Source organism: Carassius gibelio, chromosome A3 (genome assembly GCF_023724105.1).
Source record: "Carassius gibelio isolate Cgi1373 ecotype wild population from Czech Republic chromosome A3, carGib1.2-hapl.c, whole genome shotgun sequence".
In the NCBI taxonomy this organism is placed as follows: Eukaryota; Metazoa; Chordata; class Actinopteri; order Cypriniformes; family Cyprinidae; genus Carassius; species Carassius gibelio.
Genome location: NC_068373.1, coordinates 19,247,685 through 19,261,809, shown reverse-complemented (window position 1 = coordinate 19,261,809; position 14,125 = coordinate 19,247,685). Strand labels below are relative to the sequence as shown.

The 14,125-nt window shown below is 37.5% G+C and overlaps 2 protein-coding genes across 4 annotated transcripts in view; one reads left to right on the top strand and one right to left on the bottom strand.

Annotated features, from left to right (window-relative positions):
- The window catches only part of LOC127950935 (trinucleotide repeat-containing gene 6A protein), a 31,996-nt gene extending 21,102 nt beyond the window's left edge, over positions 1–10,894 (bottom strand). The window contains exons 1-3 of one of the 3 annotated variants that reach the window (XM_052548380.1): positions 10,681–10,894; positions 8,960–9,005; positions 4,723–4,812 (exon numbers count right to left, since the gene is read on the bottom strand). The gene's annotated coding sequence lies outside the window, so the exon portion shown is untranslated. Of the gene's footprint in view, positions 1–4,722; positions 4,813–8,955; positions 9,006–10,680 lie in introns of all 3 variants that reach the window. The other 2 variants (XM_052548371.1, XM_052548398.1) reach the window with 2 other exon arrangements.
- Positions 1–14,125, top strand: part of LOC127950976 (guanine nucleotide-binding protein G(I)/G(S)/G(O) subunit gamma-13-like) — a 115,761-nt gene that overhangs the window by 49,899 nt on the left and 51,737 nt on the right. The gene's annotated exons all lie outside the window — the stretch shown is intronic.

Below are 14,125 nucleotides of genomic sequence, written 5' to 3'. Positions count from 1 at the left end.
TCTTCACTGCTGAAGCGCAAAAATGACAAGAAAAAAAAACTTTCTTGTTCAAATATATAGCTAAATCAAGTGGAGTCAAGTTATAAAACCACAACAACAATAATAATAAAAAAAAATAAAAAATAAAAAATAAAAAAACACTTTCTTCAACACTCCCAAAAGAACTTGCAGACATGATCAGGTCTGCAATTTGTCTTAAAATTACAAGTATGCATGAACATGCCTTGACTTGAAACGACTGGCCATATTTGGTGTCAGTTATGTCAATAATCTCTACCTATTAAAGCAGACAGGACAAGCTACTATCCTTTCGAACTGCAAAGTTTTGCTTTTGCCATTTTTAAGTGCTTTTTCCTGCCTTGATGAGTTAATGCAGACCATTTTTGGCAGTGGCTCTTCCTTGCAAGTGAATGTCTGTTTTGTGCATGGTCATTGCTAAGCAACAGCTAGCTGATTTAGTCAACAAACTAAACCTTCGCCACAAAACAGACGTCACAAACCATTTCTTGAAGCGTTTTCCAATATATGACCCTAAGGTTTTGCTAATAATAATAATAATGATAATAATAATAATAATAATAATAACAATAATAATAATAAAAATAAAAAGACCACAACAAACTTTTGAATTTTTTATAGACCAAGATGTTAGAAATAAAAGATGGAAAGAAAAAACTAAAAGGTAGACTGGGACATGTTTCAAAATTTTACAAGACCAAATCATTTCCAGCTGGTATTTTTTGGATGGACTGAAGTGATGAAATAAGGAATAAATGCAAGTGAGTGTGCATGTTTATTATCCAGTCAAGATAAAAGGGAGCAAAATATTGGTATGCACACAGCAGCCAATAAGCCTGAGTCAACTTTATTGCCTATCACTCAGTATCATGAAGACGACACAAGGACATCTGGGCCAACAGATAAGTAAAACGTAACCCGGGGTAACCAGGGAGGGGTGGGTGCTGGAAACATGCAGTATTTACGTCATAATTCTTTAAGGTCTTTCCTCTAGTCAAACAAACTTTTAATGGAGGGTTTCAAATAAGGCTATAACCTATTTGATGAAATGTCATCATGTCCACACAATTTAAACTTTTGACCATTTCTTAGCAAAACCCACAGACACCCTTGTAAACTCTTTTCCAAGGAGAGCATTTAGTAACCGCTGCCAGACACAACCAAGTGTCAGTCACACTGCTGGCTTTGGCTTTAAGCTACTGTGAGAGCGAGGACAAGGTCAAGAGATAAAGACCTGAGCTATCAGCATTTCCACATCACTCAGTGGAAAAATGCTACACCCACTGACCATTTTCAATGATGAGCCTTGGTCTGTGAAATGGCAAAGCATGGTCATTATAGGTCATTTGTAATTGTGGAACTACCCTCTTTTTGGCATTTTTGCACCGTCGGAGCTGGGTTTGATTTTAGTACTTGACTGCCTTTTTCGAGAACCAAATTAGCTCCTACTTCGGAGCAGGGTCTATCCAGCACAACTGGTACTACCCATGACTAGGAATGGGTATCGTTTACATTTTATAATACCGATACTTACTGATACCGTTATCAAAACTATCTGGTGCAAAAAAATATGACGTGAAAAGATGCTGAAAATTCCCAAGTTATTTTATTAATGCTGAATTTTAGTAACTGTATTAACATAACTGGTTAAAATTAAAAGAATAGTTCACCCAAATATGAAAATTGTGTCATCATTTACTCACTCTCAAGTTGTTTTAAACCTGAATGAGTTTCTTTCTGCTGTAGAACATAAAAAAATATTTTGAAGAATGTGGGAAACTAAACAGTTGCTGGTCCCCACTAGCCGTGTTTCCACTATCGAGCTAGGACCGGGCGTGCTAGTGCGTGCCAGGGCCAGTCGCGTTTCCACAGTCACTTCCGGGGCTTGATCGTGCCTCGCCGGGGCTTCCTCAGGGCCAACGGCCAGGTTTTTTGGCCCGACGAAAACCTTGGGCCAAAGCGGGCCAGCTGGGGCTAGAGGAGGAGTTATGAACAAAGGCGGAGTTTCTCCGTGTCTGGAGAGCGTCAGCGCGGATCATTTCAGAAAGATAACAGCTTTAACAGCAGCATTAAAGACTTTTAAAATAAGTTGAGCTCAAAACTCACTCTTAGTTAGCAGCAAGTGTTTGAAATAACTTGATCCGATGTGGATTATAATCACTAAACAAGGCAGAAATATTTAGAAGCGATGTAAAAGACTATGCACGCTAAACATTAACGTTACACAGTAAAGATGTTAAATATGACCGCTTGGAGAAATCAGACGTCAGCTTCTTATTCTCTATCACAATCATGTATTTATTAAGTAACATTTTATCTGTCGTCTCCTTTCAAAAGTTTAGCTTCACGTTGCATATCATCAAAATATAGCCTAGTAATGATTTTTTTCGGGAGCTTTTATAAAAATAGCGAGACTGCACTGCGGATCATTTCAGAAAGATAACAGCTTTAACACCATTAAACACTTTTTTAAATAAGTCGAGCTCAAAACTCTCTTTCAGTCAGCAGAGAGTGTTTGAAATAACTTGATCCAATGTGGATTAAAATCACCATACAAGGCAGAAATATTTATAAGCCATGAAAAAGATATGCACGCTAAACACATTACCATAGTAAACATGGTAAAATATGACCGCTTGAAGAAATCAGACGTCAGCTTCTTATTCTCTATCACAGTCGTGTATTTATTAAGTAACTTATATTATCTGTCACAAACCTCGTCTCGAGAGTTTTTCTCACGTTGCCTATCATAAAAGAATATGGCCTAATAATGTTTTTTGTTCGGGAGTTTTTATAAAAATAGAGATATTATCATTCATTCTAAATGTGACGGCTACTGTGGCTAATAAACAGAAACAGACTCGACTGAATAAGCAGGCTATTTTCATAAGCGTTAAAAACAAATAAATAAATAAAATAGTAATAAGTGTATTTAGATTAATTTTGAGTCCTGATAAATTAAATCAATTCTATAGTTAAAACATCGATGCTTTTGAATTTGAATATATAACAAAGCATGCAAACAAACGGCCGCTTTTATTATGTTTGTTTTGTGATCGCGCATGTTCCAGTGACTTATTTCTTAGTTTTCTGATAACTTCTCTTTGATGGTGAAATAATGAGGTTGCATGACGTTTTTCTGAGAGGCGTGTAAAGGGCGTGTTTTAGTGACGTGCAGCGGTGCTTCAAGCTCCTCTGTGGAAACCCTGCGCTATTCTGGCCTCGTGCTACTGGCCCGGGGCTATGAGCCCCGCCCGGCCCGCTTTAAGCCCTGGCTCGCACTGGCCCGACAGTGGAAATGCGGCTACTGACTTTCATCCCCCCTCCCCCCAACTATTAAAGTCAGTTGGGACCAGCAACTGTGTTATCCATATTTTTCAAAATATATTCTCTTGTGTTCAGCGCAAGAATAAATAAAAATCAAGACTTGTTTGATACAACATGGCTGAGTAAATAACGACAATGTAATTTTTGGGGCAAACTGTCCCTTTAATAACAAGCGGCAGAATGTGTAGTACTACTGTCTCTTTAAGACATGAACGCATTGTTTTTCTCTCAACTGTTTCAGCAGTTTCAGCTGGAACAGGAGCCGCGAGACATAATACAGCACATTGCTTGAGGTAGATGTTGTGTTGTTAGTAAATGTTTCATTAAATTACTAATGTTGCGTCTCTTAACTATTATTCTATTGCATATATTGCATCTGACACTGGTGTTGCTTAGTTTTGTAATGTGGGCCCACACTGCCATACATTTCACACTTGCCATGATGACTGACTCGATGCACACGTCGGCCACATTATTCAGTGAATGGAAATGACAAGGAGCAGCTTCTAATTCACAATTAACATTCAAGTATAAGGAGATAAAACAATGCAAGTATCGAAAACAGTTTCGTTTGTCCTGAAGTTTATCTGTATTCCAGTATTGACCCAATTATGTATCGGTTCTAAAAAACCTTGGCTTGGGACTGTCCCATAGGGAAGAGTCCCACAGGAAGAAACCCTCCATGTTTTTATCCAAAATCTTAAATTGTGTTCCGAAGATGAACAAAGCTTTTACGGGTTTGAAACGACATGGGGGTAAGTGATTAATAACAAAATGTTCATTTTGGGGTGGAGTAACCCTTTAAAATGCTGTGTAAACATTGTGTCGATTTATTTCGCAAGTATAATGAACAGCGATAGATGGACGGACGCTGAAGTGCAGACACTTTAAGCAAATGTAGCACTGCCCGTTATCGTTGGAGATTCTTAGTCCTCCTTTCTGTCATCAATCGCTTTACGTATACGTCAACAATCCGTGTTTATTATTGTGAAACCTGCGAGACATAACAAAAAACACAGCTCCAATCACAGCGTCCTCCATCCTCTTGTTGTTATTCTTCGTTTACGTTGTTGAACGGCGCACAAAAATGACACCACAGTCAACCAGCACTTCCTAATACACACTGCCAGTGCAAATGCAACCCTTTAAATGGTACTGGGAAATAGTTTGTGCAAAAATATCCCAGTACATTTAGTTCTGGAACTAAAGCGATGCGAAAGGCCCTTATGAGATGGCTTTGCTATTCTTTCCTAATCAGAATTCAACACAGATAATGCAATTTCATTCATAAACATGGCACAGTAGCTTATGCCGTGCGAAACACTGAACCCAAAATAACTTCAAAAATCACCTTCATAAACAGACAATAATTCATACCTTTAGACTAGCCCCCGTTTCCTTATCGTCATTCCAATGAACTCTACACTTTCCGCCGTCCACTCTCCATCCGTGTTTCGAAAGATTTCCCTGAAAACAAAAGGATCAAATGGCAGATAAGACACAATAACTTGGCTTCATCTTAAACAACTCTAACAGTTTCCCACAGGTACAACTCCAAATAAATGATGCAGCAATGCATTTAAGTAAATGGGAGAAAGCTTCTGGTAATCTCTTTAACAGATTATACTAGGAAATTACTCCTCTATAAACAACCAACTATCTCTGTGGGTCAAACCAGCAAGCACTTTTTCACAGACTACCAACACTGTAGTTCTGCACAATGATATCCATGCAAGAAGCACAATGTTCATGTAGCAAGTGAGCTTAAAGGGTTAGTTCACAGAAAAATGAAAATTGTCATTAATGACTCACCCTCATGTCGTTCCAAACCCGTAAGACCTCCGTTCATCTTCTGAACACATGTTAAGATATTTCAGATTTAGTCCGAGAGCTTTCTGTCCCTCCATTGAAAACGTATGTACGGTATACTGTCCATGTATACTGTCCAAGATAATAAAAACATCTTCAAAGTAGTCCATGTGACATCAGAGGGTCAGTTAAAATTTTTTGAAGCATCGCAAATACATTTTGGTCCAAAAATAGCAAAAACTACGACTTTATTCAGCATAGTCTTCACTTCCGGTCTGTTGTGAGAGAGTTCAAAATACTGCAGTGTAGTGAAATCCTGTTTGCGAACGAATCACTCAATGTAACCGGATCTTCTTGAACCAATTCACCAAATCGAACTGAATTGTTTTAAACGGTCCGCATCTCCAATAAGCATTAATCCACAAATGACTTAAGCTGTTAATTTTTTTTAATGTGGCTGACACGCCCTCGGAGTTAAAACAAACCAATATCCCGGAGTAATTCATTTACTCAAACAGTACACTGACTGAACTTCTGTGAAGAGAGAACTGAAGATGAACACCGAGCCGAGCCAGATAACGAACAAAAGATTGACTCATTCTCAAGTCAAGAACCATTTCTGTCGGACGCATCTGATTCATGAACCGAGGAGCTGATGGTACTGCGCATGTGTGATTCAGCGTGAAGCAGACTGACACACAGAGCGTCTGAACTGATTTTTTTGATGATTGATTCTGAACTGATTCTGTGCTAGTGTTATGAGCCCAGGTAAACTGAAGGCTTGAATCAAGGGTAATCATCGCCAATGACGTCATTAAGTCCAGCGCAAAAGAACCAGTGAACCATTTTCTTCAACCGGTTTATTGAATCGAACTCTCTGGAAGAACAGTTTGCGGAAAAGAACCGAACTTGCCATCACTACTAGTGAATCAAAAACCGATGCAACCGGTTCATGACTCGAGAACGAGTAAATCTTTCGTTCATATCTGGCACGGCTCGGTGTTTATCTTCAGTTCTCTCTTCACAGCAGTTTGAACTCGCTCACAACAGACACGGAAGAGAAGACAATGCAGAGTAAAGTCGTAGTTTTTGCTATTTTTGGACCAAAATGTATTTTCGATGCTTCAAAAAATTCTAACTGACCCTCTGATGTCACATGGACTACTTTGAAGATGTTTTTATTACCTTTTTAACCATGGATAGTATATCGTACACACATTTTCAATGGAGGGACAGAAAGCTCTCGGAAGGTCTCACGGGTTTGGAACGACATGAGGGAGAGGCATTAATGACATAATTTTCATTTTTGGGTGAACTATCCCATTAATGAGCTCAGCAACTCACTGGCAATATACGGGGTAGATTAAAAGTAATATACTTTTGGTTTTTTTTAAATAGGGCAAATTATTGGCAGCTAATTATTTCACAGTATTAAGTTAGTGAACTGGTACTCAGTATTGGTATGTACCCTTGCATGTACTAATTCTAAATAGGGATGAATGATAGTGACAAAAAAAGCAAAAAAAAAAAAAAAAAAAAAGACTACCATTTTCATCTATGTCTAAGTAATGGACAAAGAGTGCTACACCTTATGCTCGGTAAAAAATAATCAGAATTTGATCAGATGAGTGGTTGGTAGGGCTGTCAAAATAGCTGAAAACATATATACACAATATGTATGCATGCATTTATTTATGGGTATTTACTGTGGAAAACACTGCTGACTCCTGTTTCAACAACTAGAGTCTTCAAAGTCATAAAATAAACCTAAAGCTTCACATTTACGTGAGTGGGCCAAACAAATAGGCCCATCTGAGGTGAAAAGTAGAATATGGCCACTTCCAGGGGGTAAAAATCAGCCTATCAAGATTGCGCTTGGGGCCACACAGCCCTGCCCCTCCCCCAGGAACAACCTCTTCTCCTTAAAGTGTTTAACCAGATGGCCATCTCAACAACAGAAGCCTCCCAAATACAAACACAAAGACAGGGGCATCCGTTTATGAAGCGCCAACATAAGCACAGATGAAAGATGACCAGTCAAAATAATAACAGTACATATAACAACCCTGTAAGACTTTATCTAAATTATTATTTTTTTCTTTTTTATTAATTAACTCTAAATACTAGTTGCTCTGAGCAGAGCTGTACAATTAAACTGAAGATCACCTTCAGTTGCTGGTTTCCACTGACTTCCATCGTATGGATGGGGGGGGGGGCACTATGCAAGTCAATAGGGACCAGCAACTGAAGGTTAACTATCCCTTAAATCCAAGTTAAACCGAAAATATGATACGGTTTAGCATGGTTGTATAAGACCGCAACTAAATACACACTGCGCATTTCAGAGTGTTTACACACAAGCAGCTCATGATCTGTTATCTCTCAGTGTCTCAAAGAAGCTCAAATCACAGCAATTGCTGCTCCACTCATCTCTGCACTATGCTCTTTTGGTTGCTTTTAACGTGCATTTGTGAACACAATATGCAAACGAACTTTCCAAACTTGTAATGACAAGCGCTCAAAAACCAGCTGTTGTCAACAAAAAAGAAGCTTTAAGAGCTCCTTGCGGTTCTCCGCCAAAATAAAAGCTTCATGGTTTACCATGTCAGTATGTTTTAAGTCAGAAATAAATGTTACAGTTGTACTGTAAAATAATATACTTCTAAAATATGAATTACAATAGTAATTTTGTATTTTATATACAATATATATATATATATATATATTGTATATAAATATATATATATATATATAGACTATATATATATATATATATATATATATATATATATATATATATATAGACTATATATATATATATATATATATATATATAGACTATATATATATATATATATATATATATATATATATATATATATAGACTATATATATATATATATATATATATATATATATATATAGACTATATATATATATATATATATATAAAGTACAGCAAACTTGTCACTTTTTTTAATGCAATCGTCAAAAAAAAAAGAAAATCGTAAAATATATATATATATATATCTGCAATTTGTTTTTTTCTCCAAATTGTGAAAGCCTAAATCTGAGTCACTAAGATGACATAAATCAGACTTGGCTTTTTCCATTATATGCCAACAGATGAAAAGCAATGTGATAACATGTGGACATGTAATATCAAGAAACAAAATAAGAAAAAATTTATTAAACGCTAGAAATATAATGTATAATATAATGTGTGATCAATCTCGGTTGCAGCAAACATGTCATGATCTAGTCCCTGGCATTGTTAGGTGTGGATGTGATTATGACCTGACAGGGGCAATGTCCATATCCCTGATAAGGAAAATTTTGAAAACAGTCTATGATTAATTTGGAGTTAAAAGCATGCCAGGTAAGCAATATACCGATGCTTCTTTGCATCACAATAAAACAAAAACAAATCAAATTAAAAATTGTTCTTGACATCTTGATCGGTAGTTTTTATCTGGTTAATCTCCAGCAGCTATAAACAGCGGAGGCAAGTGTTTATGACTCATGACTGCAATACAGTGGCGTCACAAAGAGTAACACAAACACTGTTTTTGTTTAACATTTTTTAAGCAGCAAAGCTTACTCAGCACTGGGAAAACCCTTCAATTCAAACGGAACTGCATTTGCTTACAGCAGCAGCAGCAGCAGCTGCTTTGACCCGGCTTTGTTAGTGCCACCCAGCAAAGGCATGAAAAGGAAAAGCCCAGAAGCATGCAGGCTTTGGAAAAAGCAAGTGCTCATCTACACTACTGAAAATGACTACAGAGAGATGAGCGTACTTACTGACCTGTGTTGCCTCTTCAATGTCTTTGGTGGCAATAGCATCCAAGTCTCTGTAAGGAAATAAACACACAGATTTTCAATTAACAATCTTACATTCACTTTTCATTCTCCAGTAAATAAACATCTGACAAAATCAATGAAACTGGATTATATAGCTGGACATTTAACTCTAGACAGGTGAATGCAAAGAGTACATTTCATTCTTGTACAGATGGCTACGTATTGTGTGAACAACACTTAGGTGTGCAATGACAAGGCAACCTCCTAGCACTAGGAAAATAATAAATATATTTAAAAAAATATATATATATTTCTAAAAATTTTCACTTTCATTACTTTTGAAACCGCAACTACACATGTATTTCAAGTGCCACATACTTGGGTGATGCAAAAATTATGTATCCAATGCCAACCGCAAACTTCCTAATCATACCACAATATGACACCAAAATCAACTGATTTCGCCTCTCGCCATATTCACATTATATGGATGGACACACCGCGAATAGTGAGTCACAGAGGAAACGCCACGAATATATGCATGAACAGCAGCCATTCAACCAGACTGAATTCTTTAGCAAACATTTCTTTTAACTTAAGCAACACGTGATTAATAAAGAAACAGGCTTCTTAAAAATAAAAAGTGATTCAGTTTAACATTAGCTATACTTTACTCCTCCCCCACCACTGGCTTCAGCTCCTGCTAACGGGGCAAACCAGCAACCTTGACCTGCCCTTAAAACATTACAATATAACGCACTCAAAACATCCATCTACGCAACTTCCACTCTCAAAGAGCGACCTCGTAATGTCTATATTTTCTTTACTCTGGTCTGGGAGAAGGAAACGCAGCATTTGCTGTGGATTTTTTCCCTCTGTGCTAGCGGCTGTGACTGCGTTCTTTAAAAAGCTAAATTAAACACAAAATAAACAATTAACATATAGCATGTAACGTTAACCATCGCCGCTCCGTTAAGTTATTAAAGCAGTATTTAAAAATGAAAACTGGTTAACGTACCTTTCCAAATTATTAAATATAATTTTCCTGGATGTGCGCAATTCAGCCGATGAGCTAAAGAGTGCTAACAAACCAGATGGCTACTAAAGCCTGTATTTTTAAAGCTTAACAGCTTTAACGAATCAAACGCGGTTTTATTAAAGCTCACATTAGATGCATAACAACACAATCTTTTTGCTTTGTTTAATTATTATGGATCGAATACTGCTGGTAGCAACAAACTAGCGTTATACCGAAAAAAAAAGGGCGACATCGATAAAAGTTGCAGGACGTCGAATTAAACATCCAAATTAAATCAACATATTTCAAAAATACACTGCATAAAACTGTCCAAGAACGCACTAAACTTCATATTTATACGCTGTAACGTTACATTCATAAACTCGACTTTAATGCTTGTAAACACGTTACTAACGATACTTACTGAAACCGACTGCAATGTCACTTCGGTGCCATTATGTGAAAGCAGGAGATCAACGTTCAAGAAATGTCACCGCACATACATGCGCTTTGCTTTTTTGACATAACGCAGACAGTAGCCACTATTTAATAAACCCTGAAATTGTGAAACTGTCGACGTGCAAACAAAACTGCAAAACATTCAACCGTGCCTCGTCTTAGACACCGCAGATACGCTGCTGAATACATGTATATCGCTTATACGTTGAAAATCACAAAGATACACACGACCGGACCGCAAAACTCACCTCTTTTAGTTTAAAGTGCAGTAGAGATGAAATGAAAGCAAACAATAAGGCTGTAGAAATTCAACACATTTGCAGAGTCTAGGAGGGGAAATATTTGTCCTGCTCGATCGCCATTTTCTTCTCTCGCGTTCATGCATTCATCCTTAACTGCAGGAAGAGCTCAAGCGCCGCTGTCAGAGCACTTCCTCCAACTCTACACACTCACCTCCAAAATGGTGGCCACATACAGGCAGCGTTTCAAAACCTAGTATGCTTTGAAACACAGCCACATAGTTGGTGGTCAACCGAGACTCATGGTGGCTTTCTTTTCTCTTTGCCATAGTGATATAAAGTAACATTTTGGAGGAAAAAGTAACTGGGTTATAATGAGAAAATTATAACCTGACAATAAAAGAAAATAGTTCAAAATAATTCATAATAGAAATGGACAGATAATCCAAAATAATATCAAGGAATATTACTTAGTTTAAGAAAAAAAAATTGTCATGTTGAAACAGCCATACAATTAAAGGGCAATGGGGTAATATCACACATTACATCCTTCTCTTCACTCTCTGAGGCAGAAGTCTCCAAACTCATCCTTTATAATCATTCTTCTTGTCCACTTGATCCTATTCCATCTCATCTCATTCAAGCCATTTCTCCAGTAGCTAAGTTGTACCTGCACTCACTCACTTCTTTAACATATCGCTCCACACTGGTGTTTTTCCCTCAACATGTAGACAGGCTCGTATAACTCCACTACTTAAGAAAGCCACCCTCAACCCATCTCTTTGAGAGAACTACAGACCAGTTTCCCCTCTTCCTTTTATTGCAAATACATCTGAACGAGCTGTGTTCAACCAACCCTTTCTCACACAGAACAACCTCCTTGACAGCAACCAATTTGGCTTCAAAAGTGGACAGTCAACTGAGACTGCCTTGCTCTCAGTTGTTCAATTCAATTCAATTCAATTCAATTCAAGTTTATTTGTATAGCGCTTTTTACAATACAAATCATTACAAAGCAACTTTACAGAAAATTACGTATTTTTAAATGAGCATTGCGTAGGTTCTCTAACCGTTAGAGGAACTGCAGCCAGTCTCATGCTCGTTCTCAATACGCAAGCTCGTATGAGCACGACCACATCAACCAGGGTTGCCGCAGCAACCATTGACGCCGGTCGCTCTCTTTTTGCCACACTAGATACGTTTTTTTTTACTTACGAGTAGTGTCCGTGGGTGTCTGAATTGTGCTGCTGGAGGCTGGTCGCTTCTTTCCATCCACAGAGTCCATCTGAAAACACTATTGCCGCTGCTTATAATGGCTGGCGTGCCGTACGGTTGTAAGCCCAAATAGACGAGAACGCACATGACGTCACATTTAGTGAATTTTCGCGCCAATTCGGGCCCTACTCCTTCACAAACAATTGAGCCTACAGGCTGATAGAGGCAAACGTGGTGGACAGTCGAGGTGTCATTCTTTTTTTTACATCATGGTTGGCTCATACATGTACAAATTAAAACTCTATCTTAAAGATTTTTTAAGTAAAAACCTCCACATAGGTCCTTTAATATTTAGTAGTAGCTTATAAGTGCTGACTGTCAGTTTGTGCGATACAAAACCACCACTGGCTCTGGACGCCTTTACCTAAATTCATTACTTCAGATTTATGTTCTGTCTAGAGGCTTGCGTTCTGCAAGTGAATATCGCTTGATTGTGCCATCCCAAAGAAACACAAAGTCACTTTTATGGACTTTTACATTTAACGTTCCCTCCTGGTGAAATGACCTGCCCAACTCATCCCAGCAGCTGAGTCCTTAGCCATCTTCAAAAATCGTCTAAAAACACATCTCTTAACTTTATTTGACCCTCTAACTCTAGCACTCTCTATTCTAATTCGATTGTTAAAAAAAGACCTCTAACACTAACTTGCTCTATTCTTTTTCTATTCTATCGGTTTTCTTTTATTATATTACTTAAAAGACCTTGCTACGTGTACTGTGTTTAAGTTAACTGAGACTTGTTATAGCACTTGTATATCATTGCTCTCATTGTCCTCATTTGTAAGTCACTTTGGATAAAAATATACAATAAAAGTACATAATATATGCTAAAGCAATTGTATTGGTTTCAGACTGTGCAGAAGTGACTTTAATGCCAATCAGATGACAACAAGAAGTCAAATACTAGTATTTTCTTTTCATCTCAAACTGTTTCACTTTATTAAATCTAACCCATTTATGATCCAATTATAAGTATGCATTTTTCAATAATATTGTGTTCTAATGGATGCAATATATACAATTTATTTATATATGTAAATTATAAATTGTACCCAAGTAGGCCTGGTTTGACATTCTGAGTGTCAAAGTTATTATGAATTTGTTGTATTCAGAACCTTTCTGTAAATAAACTATGATCTAAAACACTTTTAGACAAAACAGATCCCTCATTGTTCAGTTGTTTGTTTACAGTGAATACCTTCACTATTGTAAAAAAATTCTTTCAGCACAAGGCAAAAACACCAACCAAGTGCAAACTAGGAACACCTAAATAAATCTACAACAATATAGACACAGCCAGCTTTTAGTCTGGAATTTGCCTGCGTTTTCACTTTGAAGACAAAGCAGTGACACACGGTTGAAAACGGCTCGGCTACGCCGTCCTTTTGAAGCGTTCATTCTGCCTCACTCATCAGGAATCACACAGAAGTGGCTTCAAACCGATTGAACCGGCTTCAAACAGAATACAACCTGTTTTACATGTAGAAACTTAAACAGGATCTTCAGATTTTTATCCTGATGTCAGGTCCCATCATTTACATAACATTTTATTTTGCGTGTCATTGCACATTACTAAAAATACATTAGCAGGCAGAGCCACATTCCTTTGAGCTCAGAGGGGACAAGTTACAGATGTAGGGGAATTTACAGTTAAAACCCAAGGACCAGATATGTCGCAATGAAGACCAGGACTCAGAGATGAGTTCAATTAATAATAATAATTTTACTTGAAGAAAATAGTTTGCAATCTCATCAGCAGAAGTCAGCTTCAACACTCTCGAAGGAGTTCGCAGGCCGCCCCCAGTACAATACAAAATCAACCACAGTTATACCCTGACAGAGGATACTAATTGCGTCAATACATGAGTCAACAAAATTCTGATTGGTTCCAAAACCTAGATAAAACTCTCCAAAGACGTATATCTGATATGCTGGACACTGGCAGTTGATCGTTTGTCCTGGGACTGTCTGAGCTTCTCCTGTACAGACAGATACTAACACACGTACACAGAGAACTTATCTAAAATTCAAGGCTTTCTAGCACTGGCGAGTGTCTTATCATTACGGTTGGATACACACACATAATATGTGGACATTAATCTTGAGGAAAAGAAATACAGCACACATGAGGTTACACATTTCACTCTTGCTATAACTTGATTAAAAGTCAAACAAGAAA